The following is a 12,923-nucleotide window of genomic DNA, read 5'->3' as shown; positions in this document are numbered from 1 at the left end:
TTTTGAGGCACCATTTTTTCCTTTGTGAGTTTTTTTAAAAAGTAAAATATTTATGAAACCATGACAATAATAAGGCGCCTTCTCTTTATTTGAAATAAAATATTGAAAAATTTATAAAATTTTTGAATAATATGAGTTAGTATTTAATTTGAGAGAGATTTATGATTTTTTTTTGCTCGTATATACTTCAATTTCTTTGTTATTGTACTAAATAAATTTTTTTTTTGAACTTTGAGTTATCATTTTTTTATAGAGAATGTTTGTGTCTTGAAATTTTTAATTTCATTTTGTTTAGTATTGTTGGCGACAATTGATTTTCCTGATATTCTATTATTTGTCTTGTTGTTTATATGAAAATCTGTATGAGAGTACACCAATCGAAGCCACATATTTTGGGTCTTATTTTCTACGAAGAGGGTAATATATGATTTCTGTGAATTATATAATTTATTGGTTCTTCACACATGTAGTTAAGAAATGAATCAAATTTTGAACAAAAAATTTATGACAAACATAGTGGATGAAAAAAATATGTTAAAAAAATAATGTTGCGTATTACTGTGTCCCTATTTCTGTATGATATAATTCAAACACATTTTTTTAGATATTTGAAATTAGGTCTAACTATGTGACATGAAACATATACATATATATTTGAAGGCGTATTTAAATCAAGATATTAAGATCAATAATGATTCATATTTAAATTTCAACACGGTACAATGAAGAAGAAATTGGAAAATTGTATGTGTAAACCTTTAAGGGTTATATAGTGAATATGTTGCTACTTCATGGTTTGCAACATATTGATGTCATATAAAATATCAATATTTCTCAAAGAATAAACAAAAAGAAAAAATTCTTCATTCAGAAAAAGAAATACATGAAAGAAAAATTATGTATAAATCTCATTCTATTTTTAATGGTATGAGAACAATTCTAAAACTTTGTGAACACAATAGATCAATTTTGTGCATTTTTAGTAAATTGGGACATTGAGCTGGTTGCACTTTATTTCTTCCAATATTATCTCGATAGATTTCGAGGTGGCTAAGAGGTTGTTTTTGTCTATTTTCTTAGTTAAAGTGGCTAACAAACTAATTCATGAGATATATGATAGTAACATAGAGAACTACTCGCCGAATAAATTCACTTAGCCAAATAGTGAAATTCAAATTGAATTATACAATATTTCATCAAATTAATTTTGTTTATTATAAGATGCTCATGAAATCTAAACATTTTTATTATTAGATGGATATTGAATAAGACAAATACTTTGATATATATTTGAATGAGATCTCATATACATATCTTAATTACGTTATCCGTGTCCTTCTCAAGATTTTTAAAATACAATAATTAATTTTGTATGTCATTCCACAATATATAAAATATTATAAATCAAAATGTAAAATCGATAGAGTAAAATTTGTTTTTGTTTATGAGATTGAAACTATATCATCCCCATGATATGATGCACGCAATCATTGTTCCAAATCTTCTAAAAAATGACGAATGAAATAACTTTCCTGAATTGCGTCAAATTAAACAATGACACAGTTCTAAGATATAGTCATTTGNATTTTCGCTTCAGAGAATTTGATCATTTAGCAAGTAATTCAAATTACACTAATGACCAAAGCATGTTTCCATTTTATTTATTTTGATATTTACGTATATTTTTTTAATCGAATAATATAATTATGCACATATATCATTGACATCATCAAGAAGATTCGATCATTAAATAATTTTCAAAAACAAGATGACATTGTTATTCACCGGAGGAAAGTAGTTTTGTTCAACACTTTGTGAAGCTGAATATCGAGATCGTCCCAAGGTATTGCAACTATAATTAACTTTACATGCTTAAAAATATTTAATTATTTTGTATACTTTCTCACAATTAATTTTTCAAGTACCAGATAATAATACTGGTTCAAGATGAAAATGAAATAGCTAGAGTGACGTTGTTCGAAGAGTTTAATGAGACATTTATTGATTGCTCTTTATCAAAAAATAATTGACATGCATACTAAGGTGAATTAAAATATTTATTTGAATAATATTATAATAATCCAATACATTGCCAATAACTACAAATTTTATATTGCATAAAAAAAATAATTTGGAGTATTTAACAATACTTGATCAACCAAGAAAATAAGATCAAAATTTTATTTTCAAATTAGACAAGTTTGTCTCGACTAAAAATGGAATAACAACAATAATCGTAGATGGATTTGAGAAACCACAACTCAAGAAAAGTATTGATAAGAAAACAAAAAACTGAAACATCAATGAAATACAAAATGAAGATAAGAAAAGAACGAACGCAAAAGAAAGGGCAAAACAAATACAACATGAAGATAAGAAGACAACAAACACTAAGGAAATGACAAAACCACAGAAAAAGAAACAAAATTCATCATGTTTCAAAAGAGAAATCATAAAAATTCAAGATAATGAAAAAATAGATGATTTCAGTAAAATGATGAGGAAACCTAGACAAAACAGTCACACAGAGATGACCCAAAAACTGAAAATTAAATAAGAAAAAATTTGATAATGCTTTTTTATATTATGAATTTTCAATAGAAAATGGTTCTTTCGATTTCATTCAATATAAGTGTTTTATGTTCACTTACTCGTTACAAGGTTTATTCACCGCGTGCAACGCACATGTTACTTGCTAGTTTCCTAAAGACTTGGTCAATTGACCAATTATTTAGCAAATCTTTAACTAAATGTAACTAATGCATATTTCCAACAGGTGTTGATGGCTAAAATTGTATGGAGTCTGTCGCTGGTTCTTCCACGAAGCAATTTTCCTGTTTTTTAGTCGATAAACATAAGTACAGGTGCATTAATAGCGATAAAACCAAGGGTAGGACAATGTTTTGACTAAACCAAGCAACAAAATATTAATGTAGATATATCTCATGCAATCAGCTGGATTAACATACAAACACACCAGCCCAGCATTTGTGAGTTACATAATCTAGTTCTGGACACAGTGTATATAACATGTTAAAATAATTTAACTGTGAATCTAGCTAGCTACAAAGAATACAGAATTAGAAACAAGGTTTTTTAGATCATATTAACTTATTCTTGCAAGAGAATAGGTTGATGTAAGTGCATGCTTAATTGGCTTCCCTTGTGTTTGTTTTCTAAAATGCTTGGCTGAAGAAAAACAGCATGCCGACGACAATTTAAATAATCATTGTACCCCATCCTGCACATGTTATCGTCTCGTAGATGAATAAAACGACATGATCTCAAATTTGACGCTCGAATGTAATAAACTCATTCCCACCTAAAAAAAAAAAAAACTAAAACGACATAGTGCAAGCAAGTGGAGGCCATTTAAAGTCAACATACGTAATGGATGTGAAGTTTCTTTCAAAGTCAATGCCCAACCACTTGCCCAAATTGTTGACTCAGTAAACTTTCGATCTGATAATATGCACAATTAGTTCTCATAAACTGAATCAGAAGGTTGTTTTGAAAAGGAGGAGATCAAATGGAGTACAAGCATTTCAGCCACCAGCACGCGTTGACCCTCTACAAAGTTCAGGCGGGGCAGCAGTTTCAGTGCCACGGCTGTCATCTGCCGTGCCACGACTCTGTCTTCGCCTGCTGGAGCTGCAATTTCTTCCTCCATGAGCACTGCGGGAACGCAAACCGATATGTTAAGCATCCGTCCCACCCGGAGCACCCCCTTGTTCTCTTGCCTACCCCTACCTACTGCAGCAGTTCGTATCTGTGCAACGGCTGTGGCGCACCGGGAAGCACGTTTTCCTACTGCTGTCCGATGTGCGAGGTGGATGTCCATGTCCATTGCGCGTATTTGCCTCCCAAAGTGACCCACAAAGCCCATGAGCATGAGTTATTTCTCAGCTTCAAACTACCTGATTTTAATGGCACCACTGTACACTGCAAGATTTGCACAAAAGAGTTGAACTCTAAGCATTGGTATTATTTTTGTGAGAAACCTGAGTGTGGTTTTAGGATCCACACCTTTTGTGCTACTCATGAGGTGAAACCAGGGCTCTATGAGGATAACGAACCAGAGAATCAAGTCCAAACTCAGATCCCAGTATGTTCTCAGCCACAGCCGACAGCTGAGGATGTTCTTGCTCACTTGTTACGGCTTCAGATCATAGAGGCGCAGATAGCTCACACGAACAACCAAGCGTCTCTCATGAATACCTTATAACCCGTTTGATCGAAATTCAATCCTCCATGTGTTGACAAATAACGCATTATCTACTTTCTTTGTTAAACATTTACTTTCAGTCAATGGCTATCCTCTTTCCTGTATTTGTTATCCCTTTTCAACAGCATTCGTGTCTGTAACTTTTAACTGATGAAGAAATCAAACGTGCGTCCAGTTCTTTGTTAGTTATTCTAAGTTGATCTAGCTAACCTTGCTCATTTATATACCTCAAATGGCAATTAAATCAAACGCGAAATTGATCGAATCAAACATCCTGTCATTGCCTAATGTGCCCAAATGTGGGCTAGTGATGTCGAATTAATGCGAAGGAACAAAATGATGAGCAGATCATAAGCTCCTGAAGAAACAAGAAAATGTGCGCGCCATACACAACCATAAGTTTTTGAGAGCTGGAAGTCCCAATATTCTTTTCTCATGATTCTCCTTTCCATTTGCCTAACTCATAGGAATCAATGAACTTGCTCGTGATAATGCACTGGACTTGCCTATTAGTCTTCTTGAGAACCAATTGGATATTTAACTTCACTGTTTTAGTCCCGTAAGCAGTACATCCGCAGACTTTTATGATTGGTATGGGTAACAAACAAAAGATAGATCGATAAATCTATGTTTGTCTCATTTTTTATGGACCTAATTAATCAAGAAGTCTATGATAAAAAAAAAACCTAATTGGGTGAAAAGACATCTCATTGTTTTGGGAAGGTTGTCAATCTAATTCCTAAAATATAACATAAATTACTAATTTAGCCCTGAAAATATCTACAAGCGAGATCTAGAATTTTAAGAAGAGTGTTTTCTCTGGTATTTGGGCTTTAATTTATTTTCCATTTATTTTTTTGTATATTTTGAAATTAAAATTCATGTTTTCTCGAGCACTTGGGCTTTAAAGTCGGGTTTTGAAATTGGGCTCAATATTAAAAATGGGATAAAATGCAAAATCATATTAATTTTTATTAAAAAAATAAATTGTCAGATAAATACATAATCTATAATTTAAAATTTTATAAAATATTATTTATTAACAGCTGGATACACGGTTTTGAAAACACTGCTACAAATATCATTTTATATACCAAATTGTCATAAATGCTAATTTAGGGTATTTTTGTCCCAACAACATAAAATGTAAAATTTATCATACTCATTAAAATCTTACCAAACAGAACATGTTTTATCACAACATATCATATATATTTACTTTGAGTTTTGTCATCAATCCAATTATTTATCCTATCCTACACACCAAACATAGCCTCGCTTTTTGGTGAATAATCAGCACTCGAGGGACTGAATTTGGCTCCCAAGTAAACTGAGGGACTGGATAAAAACATGTGACTCTCATGTGTTTGATCCGTCAAGTATTGATGGGAAGGTTAACTGTCAGGGACGTGAACGAGCAACTTGACATTCTTGGGCGGGCATTGTTTCGTGCGACATTAAATGATTATACATATTTGTTTTCATCCAAAGTTTTGATCAAATTCCATAAATAATCAAATCGTTATGTTAACCATATATATATAGTCTCGAGGGACCAAATTAGAACACAAGTAAATTGAGAGACTAAACGAGAAACATATTTAAAACTAGATGGATGGTTTTATGTATTATCCCGGAGAAAACCATCTAACGTTTTTGAGGGAAAAAAAAAAGGGAAACAAAAAGATTTCTCAAGTTTATTTAAAAACATTGGTTTTGGACCATGATCAGTTCAAAATTATAATATGTGCCCAATTAAGATATTTAACGGGAAGCCCAAATTCGTAGTGGGTGTGTTTATATTGATTTTATTTATAACATTTTGCTATATTTTATAATTATTTAAAAGTTATTATTTATATAATGGAATACAAATTGAATCTGATACGTGTCATTGTTTTACCACATTTATCCTTAGTGGCTTTCGTACACATAGAGATTATTGGTTTCTTGCCTATATACCATATTCAAATTACTGAACTAATAAAATGATGTATTTAATTTCCAAAATAAGNATTGAGAGACTAAACTAGAAACATATTTAAACTAGATGGATGATTTTATGTATTATCCCGGAGATAACCAGCTAAAGTTTTTGAGGGAAAAAAAAAATCGAAACAAAAAGATTTCTCAAGTTTATTTAAAAACATTGGTTTTGGACCATGCTCAGTTCAAAATCGTTCCCTTTTATTATAACTAGGCATCGGCACCTCAATTCTTGAGGTGTCCTGCCCAAGTTTATAGTTTAACACATGAGTATTTATATATTTTTTAGAATTACTAATTATGTGTCGCCCCCTTCAAAGCATTAATTATTTGATTGATGAGAAAAACATTTGAGATCATCAAATTAGATGCATAAATAGATATAACTCACCTCCCTAAAATTATTAGTTAGACATGTATATGTATAATTTCCCATTTCACCCTCTTCCAATATGTGTAACTCACGCATTCCAGTTTTATACACATACTGATTGTCAAGGTGCAAAAGCACCGTACTGTCCAACACCATTCTCAGATCAGGGACATGGACTTGCAATAAATGAGTCCACATTTAAATACTGCACTGTCACTTAACAATCTCTAACGATAAATTAAAAATAAATAAGATGTAAGATAANATATGATAATTGAACCTTTGATTTTGTGAGTCAAGTCAAATATCAATTTTTAAGGTTAATCGAGTGATACTAATAATTTTATTAAGATTTATTAAAATTATTTATATAATTATCTCGAATTCATTTATATAATTATCATATTATATAATATATAAAAATAAATAAAAATATTTATTTGATTTTAATTTCTACATACTAACATAGATTTATAAAAAATCGTTTATAAATTGAGAGTAATTAAGTCATTTATAGTATATTTTATCATTAAATTAAAATTATCACACCTAATAGAAGGGACATTTTATCTTTCTAAAAAATTATTTATCAAAGACCCATGATATTATCATGAGCTTTTTAAAAAGATACCAAATATTAGATAATGATTCAATCTCTCCCTTATCCCATATACCAAACTATACCTAAATTTATTAAAATTCTCAAAAATAAAGTTTTGCCCAAATTGTTTTCTAGGAGGTTTCCTATGAAAATTTATAAAAACACAACTGATATTAGATACTTGTGTGTGTAGTAGTCGAAGTGATTATACTAATTTAATTGCCTACAAGTGGCCATCCAAAACTCGGGTTTACCCAGCCTAATTGTGTCATAACATCTCAAGCAAACTGTTGAAATTGTTGGGAACAATTGAAAAAAATATTAAAATGCTATAAGTGAATATGCATCAATTAATCTATATTTGAATGTTGACTTCCAAATGATCGAGTTACACATAGAACTATCATTGTTTTTTAACACACATAAGATATTTTAACTAACTTGTGTTGAAGTATAAATGTGATCAAGTCATAGCCAAAAGAATCAAGCTCAAGAGCCTTGATGAGCTCATCCGGTTTTTTCTTCATGATGAAGTATCAAACATACAGAAGTAACAATGAATGAATAAGAGATGGTAAACATCATTGAGATGGTTTTTCACAAATGAAACAAGAGAATAAACATACATCATCGGTCAGAATGAAAACACAACATTGGCCAGAATGAAAAAGACAATGATACTCCAAATCACCGCACAATTATTCTGTATCTTCTGCTGCCTTTTACAATGCGCCCTGAAAGCCCACTTTCAAAATTTCCGAACCTATTTCTAGGCCATCGTTTATTGTGACAGCTGAATTAGAGGTCGAATACCCTAAAAGTAGCAGGGACCAATCTTTCAGTTATGGACATGGATGAATAACAACTCATATACACATCCAACCACAAATAAGAAAAAACATTCCCACCTTTACTGTTTGATAATTCCTTGAATCAGCTAGAGTTCCATCTAGTAATTGTTTGAATGTGCCATATAACTGACCTGCTCTAAGGCTCGACGAAGTTTTTCCAAAGAACTGGCAGTCTTGGCTATTTGACGAGCAGAAGTTTTCATCAGCAACTGTAAAAATATGAGAAACGACACCATAAGCACGATCCAGGTCACATAGCGCACCAATTAGCTCAATTCAATATCAGATATACCCAGTAAAAACACGCATATTTCAGACCTTAAAATCTACTCATACATTTACAACAAATATGTGACAAGAGAAGACTGCTCCAGGTGACAGATTAATTTTCGACAATATGTACCGATTTAGTATCTATTATGTCGCTTCTTGGTCTTCATATCTAATCTTGGGCCAATTAAAAAAAAGAGATTGAAACATAAAAGATTTAAAAATTAAGGACTCTGACTTTTTTTTTTAAAAAAAAAGAGTTGACTCTTGATTATTACTTTAACTGTAATTAAAATCTTTAACTTAATTAATTTTCTTTTTCTTTTTCTTCTCGGTCGACACAAAATTTATTTTGAGAAAAAATATCAATCCACCCAGAAAAAATAGTCGACCAAAATTAAGTTAATTTTCTTGGTCAACCAAACCATCTTCTTGGTCAACCAACATAATTTTGGTTGACCAAGAAGAAATTGTATGTTTTTTTTATTTTTATTATTAATTTTTGTCTATTCTAAGTATCTTATTCTCTTAATTTTTGTTGAATTTTGTAGGATATACCTTTAGGTCGACCCAAAAGCAAAGCAACAAGGGTCGACAAAAAAAAACAAGGTCTATGGGTCGACTAAAAAAAACAAGGTCTACTTTGTGTCGACCTAGCTAAATATGTGATTCATATGTTAAAACAACATGTAACATAGTTGGTTGTGAAATTGTGATTCGAATGTTAAAACATATAACATAATTGTGGCTCATATGTCAAAACACATGTCACATAGTTGTGAAATTGTGACTCATATATCATAACATGTAACATAATAATGTAACATTATAGAACATACATGTGAAATTATGTGATTCGTATGTTAAAAAACATGCAACATTGATCAAAATTATGTAATTATCCGTCAAAATTAAATAATTATCGACCATATTTATCAAATATATGGATTAAAAAAAAAGTCGACACAAAAACAACCTTGATGGTGGTCGACCACCTCCAAGCAATTGCTTGAAGTGGTCAACCAAGACCACTTCCAAGCAAAAGTCTTGGTCGACCAAGAGACCATGACCAAAAATTTTGGTCTCTTGGACGACCCAGACCAAAATTTTGGTCTTGGTCGACCAAGACCAAGTTGCTTGGAAGTGGTCGACCAAGACCACTTTCAAGTAATTTCAAGATTTTGGTCGACCAAGACAAAAATTTTGTGTTCTTGGTCGACAAAAATTTTGCTCGATTTTTAAGTGTGGGTTGATTTTTTTTTTTTTTCAAGTAAATTGACAAATCTCAATAAATCGAAATAAATGTGAAAGATAAATTGTCTTGAGAAGAAGTCGACGGAAAAAAGATTCAGATTTGGAGTCGACTGAAATGAGAATGAATGCAGTAATAAGAGTTTTTAAATCAAATTTAATAATATATTTATGTTTAAACATAAGGATATTTATGTAAATTGACTTATGGATCCTTTTTTTTAAATAAATCACGTTTGGATTCTTTTTCCCTAAATTTCCCTCTAATCTTTAAACATAATCTGTCTTGTTTAAAAAAACATTTAATAATAATCTTTGTTCCAAGGACCCAACTCCATGGTGATAAAAGAAATCAAATATGATAGTTCCGATTTAAGATAACAAGATAGAGACGCTCTTTCCAATTCAATGTCATTTTGTACAATTTGCGACTCCTAAAAAACACAAAAACCAACTCCAAAAAAGTAATATAAAAAAAAAGATAATAATATAAATACCAACCAACTCACTAAATTGTAAATCACATAGCATCATTTGCTTAAATAGAGCTTTCTAATACCCCGAGTTACTAACAAACGTAGGAAAAAAAGGATCGTGATACTCTATGTAAAATTATAAGGAGAAAAAACCTTGCTTAGGAGGAAATTGGGGTATAGTTGGGTGGCGCCGTGGCGGTGAGAAAATGAGAGCAGCAAGGGAAATCATTCTTATTCTGAAGATACGCATGTAGCAGAAACTATGTCCGCACTCCCGTCAAGAAAACATACTTAACAATCTGCATACATATCGGGCACAAAACATCTTTATCCACCTCGTCGACCGCCTGTTCCTCTGCGGGAGGTAGCGCCGGCAATGCACCGAGCAAATCTCTTTGTTGGGGCTTCTCGCGGCAAGGCGGGGGAGACAAAAACCAAGACAAGCCGAGGAAGAAAAGAAGTATGTCAAAGACAGCAAAATAAACGATGCGGAGGTAGGACAAAGAAGCTGCCCAACCGAAGAATAAGCAACTCTGAAACCCAGGCACACAAGACAGGAGAAGAAGAGAGCAGACCAAAGAGACGTAAGAAGCCTACCGATTTGCAGAAACAAAGAAGAAGCGCATCGAAACAGAGAAGAAGCGGAGCTGAGGCGACACCGAGGAGCTGGAGAAAGGAAGGCTCAAACAACGCGCCAAGCGGAACGGTTTTTGAACGCTGCTCCTGAAATGGGGGGGAAATACAAAAGCGAGGAAAAAGAAGGGGGAAAATGAAGAGGTGGAGAGAAGAGCGCAGCGTACGTGGATCTAGCCCGAGGCAGTGTTGTGGCTGTGGAGACACGTGTTTGGGGTGTTACCGAGGACCGGGAGGAAACTGGCCAATTTGCCCAGATTCACGCTTTAAATATACTAGGTAAGAACACTTCAATTCTTGAGTTGTTTTACCCAGGTTTGTAGTCCAATATATGAGCATTTATATTTGTCTCTAGACCAACTGACCATGTATTTATATTTGTGTAGGTCTTATTTAATTTTAAAAGCCATAACTATTTTGCTTATAGTAATTTTTTATTTTCTTTTATATCCATAGTCATACGATTAGTATTTTGAGTTGGCATTGTGTTTAACAAAGTAAAAAAATATGAAAAAACAAAGAATTTATAAAATTGAAAATAGTTAGGAAAAAGATTGAGTTGGTATTAAAATAAGAGAATTTTAATAACAAGTCTCAAACTGGACCTAAAGTATTTGTTCATCTTAAAATTTAATCATAGATCTACTCCGTAAATAGGTAATTATAAGTTCGAAAATAGAGCATCCATATTTAAATCAGGGTAGTGGTTGTAAGGGTGCCACAATTAATGACATGGTTGACGCTAATGAATTTACGAACGTGACAACTTTAACTTAAATATTAGTTGTAATATGAACAATTAAATAATCGATAAAAACATTTAAAATCTTAGTATAATCAAAGAGCTTTGAAAACTCGTTAATGTAGATAGGAATTCAATAGCTACAACATTTTTTACTTGATAATTTAGTTGATGTATTTATGAATTTTGTAACTTCGAGTTTTTAAGATATTTAAACATGAGAATCAATTTAATTCACAAGACAGCTGAATAGATGATTACAACGAGAGACTAATAAAAGAAATCAAAGTATATGAATAGAAATTGTTTGGAACGCGTATTTAGAAGAAAACGCAGGTCAGTAACATGTAAGCAAAATAAATTAACATGGAGGTGGTTGATGTATTATAAAGAAAATAAAAAGTAAATACATAAAGTAACGAAGTGGAGAGCAGTTTTCATATACGTTTATTTGATCAAGCATAATCAAAAACTTATAATATGTCTACACACATGGACTATTGCTAAGCATTTTCGATACTATAAGATAAATGTTTTATTATTCATTTAATGTACATGATTGTTTTGATGGAGCTCGTTGGTATTTAGAGTTGTCTCGTGAGATGATAGTACATACTGAGTTGGAGTAAAATCTTCTTATTAGTTTTTCAACTTCTCTTTGAAGTAGATAGTTGTATTGAAATGTCCACCGTCTATACATGTACAGTAAGGATTGTTTTCCAATGAATTTGGTTGATATATTGAACATATGATTAGCAAATGATGGGTATTGAGAAACTATAACATAGCAAGTATTTTTTTTCCTTTGTATCCAAGGACATCACTTGATCGATCTCCTAATTTTTCTTTCATTAATAACTTTCACGAAAATGACAATCTTGCAAATTTTGTTCTACAAAAATTTTGAATAATATTGTAAATGTGTACACCTCAACCTAAAACGACTCGCTATATATCATCACAATTTAAAAGAGTTAATTTATTAAATCTTAGTTCTATCTGGGTTAGTAAATGATAATAGTAGCTCCATCAAAATATTATTGTCTTGTTTGTTAACATAAATTTCAACGCGTATTATGATCAAATTTAGTCTTCTCATTACGTGGAAAATTATATTTTCAATAACGTAATGTACACAGTTTTTATTTTTTGTTTTATTTTTTATTTTGTAATCGATGAATTTGCGATTTTAGTTTTTAACTTAAATATAGTTTCAATTTTAATAATTTTTACTGAAATGTTATCATAACACCGATAAATACTGACGAACGACAAAATATATACAATATAACAAGTGTAAATATTCATTGTATCTATTTGAATATATGTCATTTGAGCATAAGCTGAGATTTAAGGCGCTTTCAGTATCATATATTTTTTTATCTAAAGAATTTTTATATACTCGTCTTCTTATCCTATTTAATATTTGATAATAGATACATATGTATATTTGGATTTGTTGAATTTAATAAATAATGATCAATATTATATACATTCGGTAAGGTCAGAAAATAT

General features: G+C 31.4%; 1 long non-coding RNA gene across 2 annotated transcripts; it reads right to left on the bottom strand.

Moving 5' to 3' along the window:
- Window positions 1–7,670: 7,670 nt before the first annotated feature.
- On the bottom strand, window positions 7,671–10,777 carry LOC140956409 (uncharacterized). Of its 2 annotated transcripts, XR_012171457.1 has the most exons (4): window positions 10,631–10,777; window positions 10,187–10,437; window positions 8,094–8,245; window positions 7,671–7,999 (listed from the first exon to the last, which is right to left on the bottom strand). It is a non-coding gene; the product is annotated as an uncharacterized lncRNA (long non-coding RNA). The 2 variants fall into 2 exon arrangements; XR_012171456.1 differs by having other exon boundaries at window positions 10,187–10,764.
- Between the last annotated feature and the right edge of the window lie 2,146 nt (window positions 10,778–12,923).

This window comes from Primulina huaijiensis, chromosome 13, assembly GCF_012295235.1.
Source record: "Primulina huaijiensis isolate GDHJ02 chromosome 13, ASM1229523v2, whole genome shotgun sequence".
Lineage (NCBI taxonomy): Eukaryota > Viridiplantae > Streptophyta > Magnoliopsida > Lamiales > Gesneriaceae > Primulina > Primulina huaijiensis.
The sequence above is the reverse complement of the archived record's forward strand: the minus strand, read 5'-3'. Positions and strand labels throughout refer to the sequence as shown.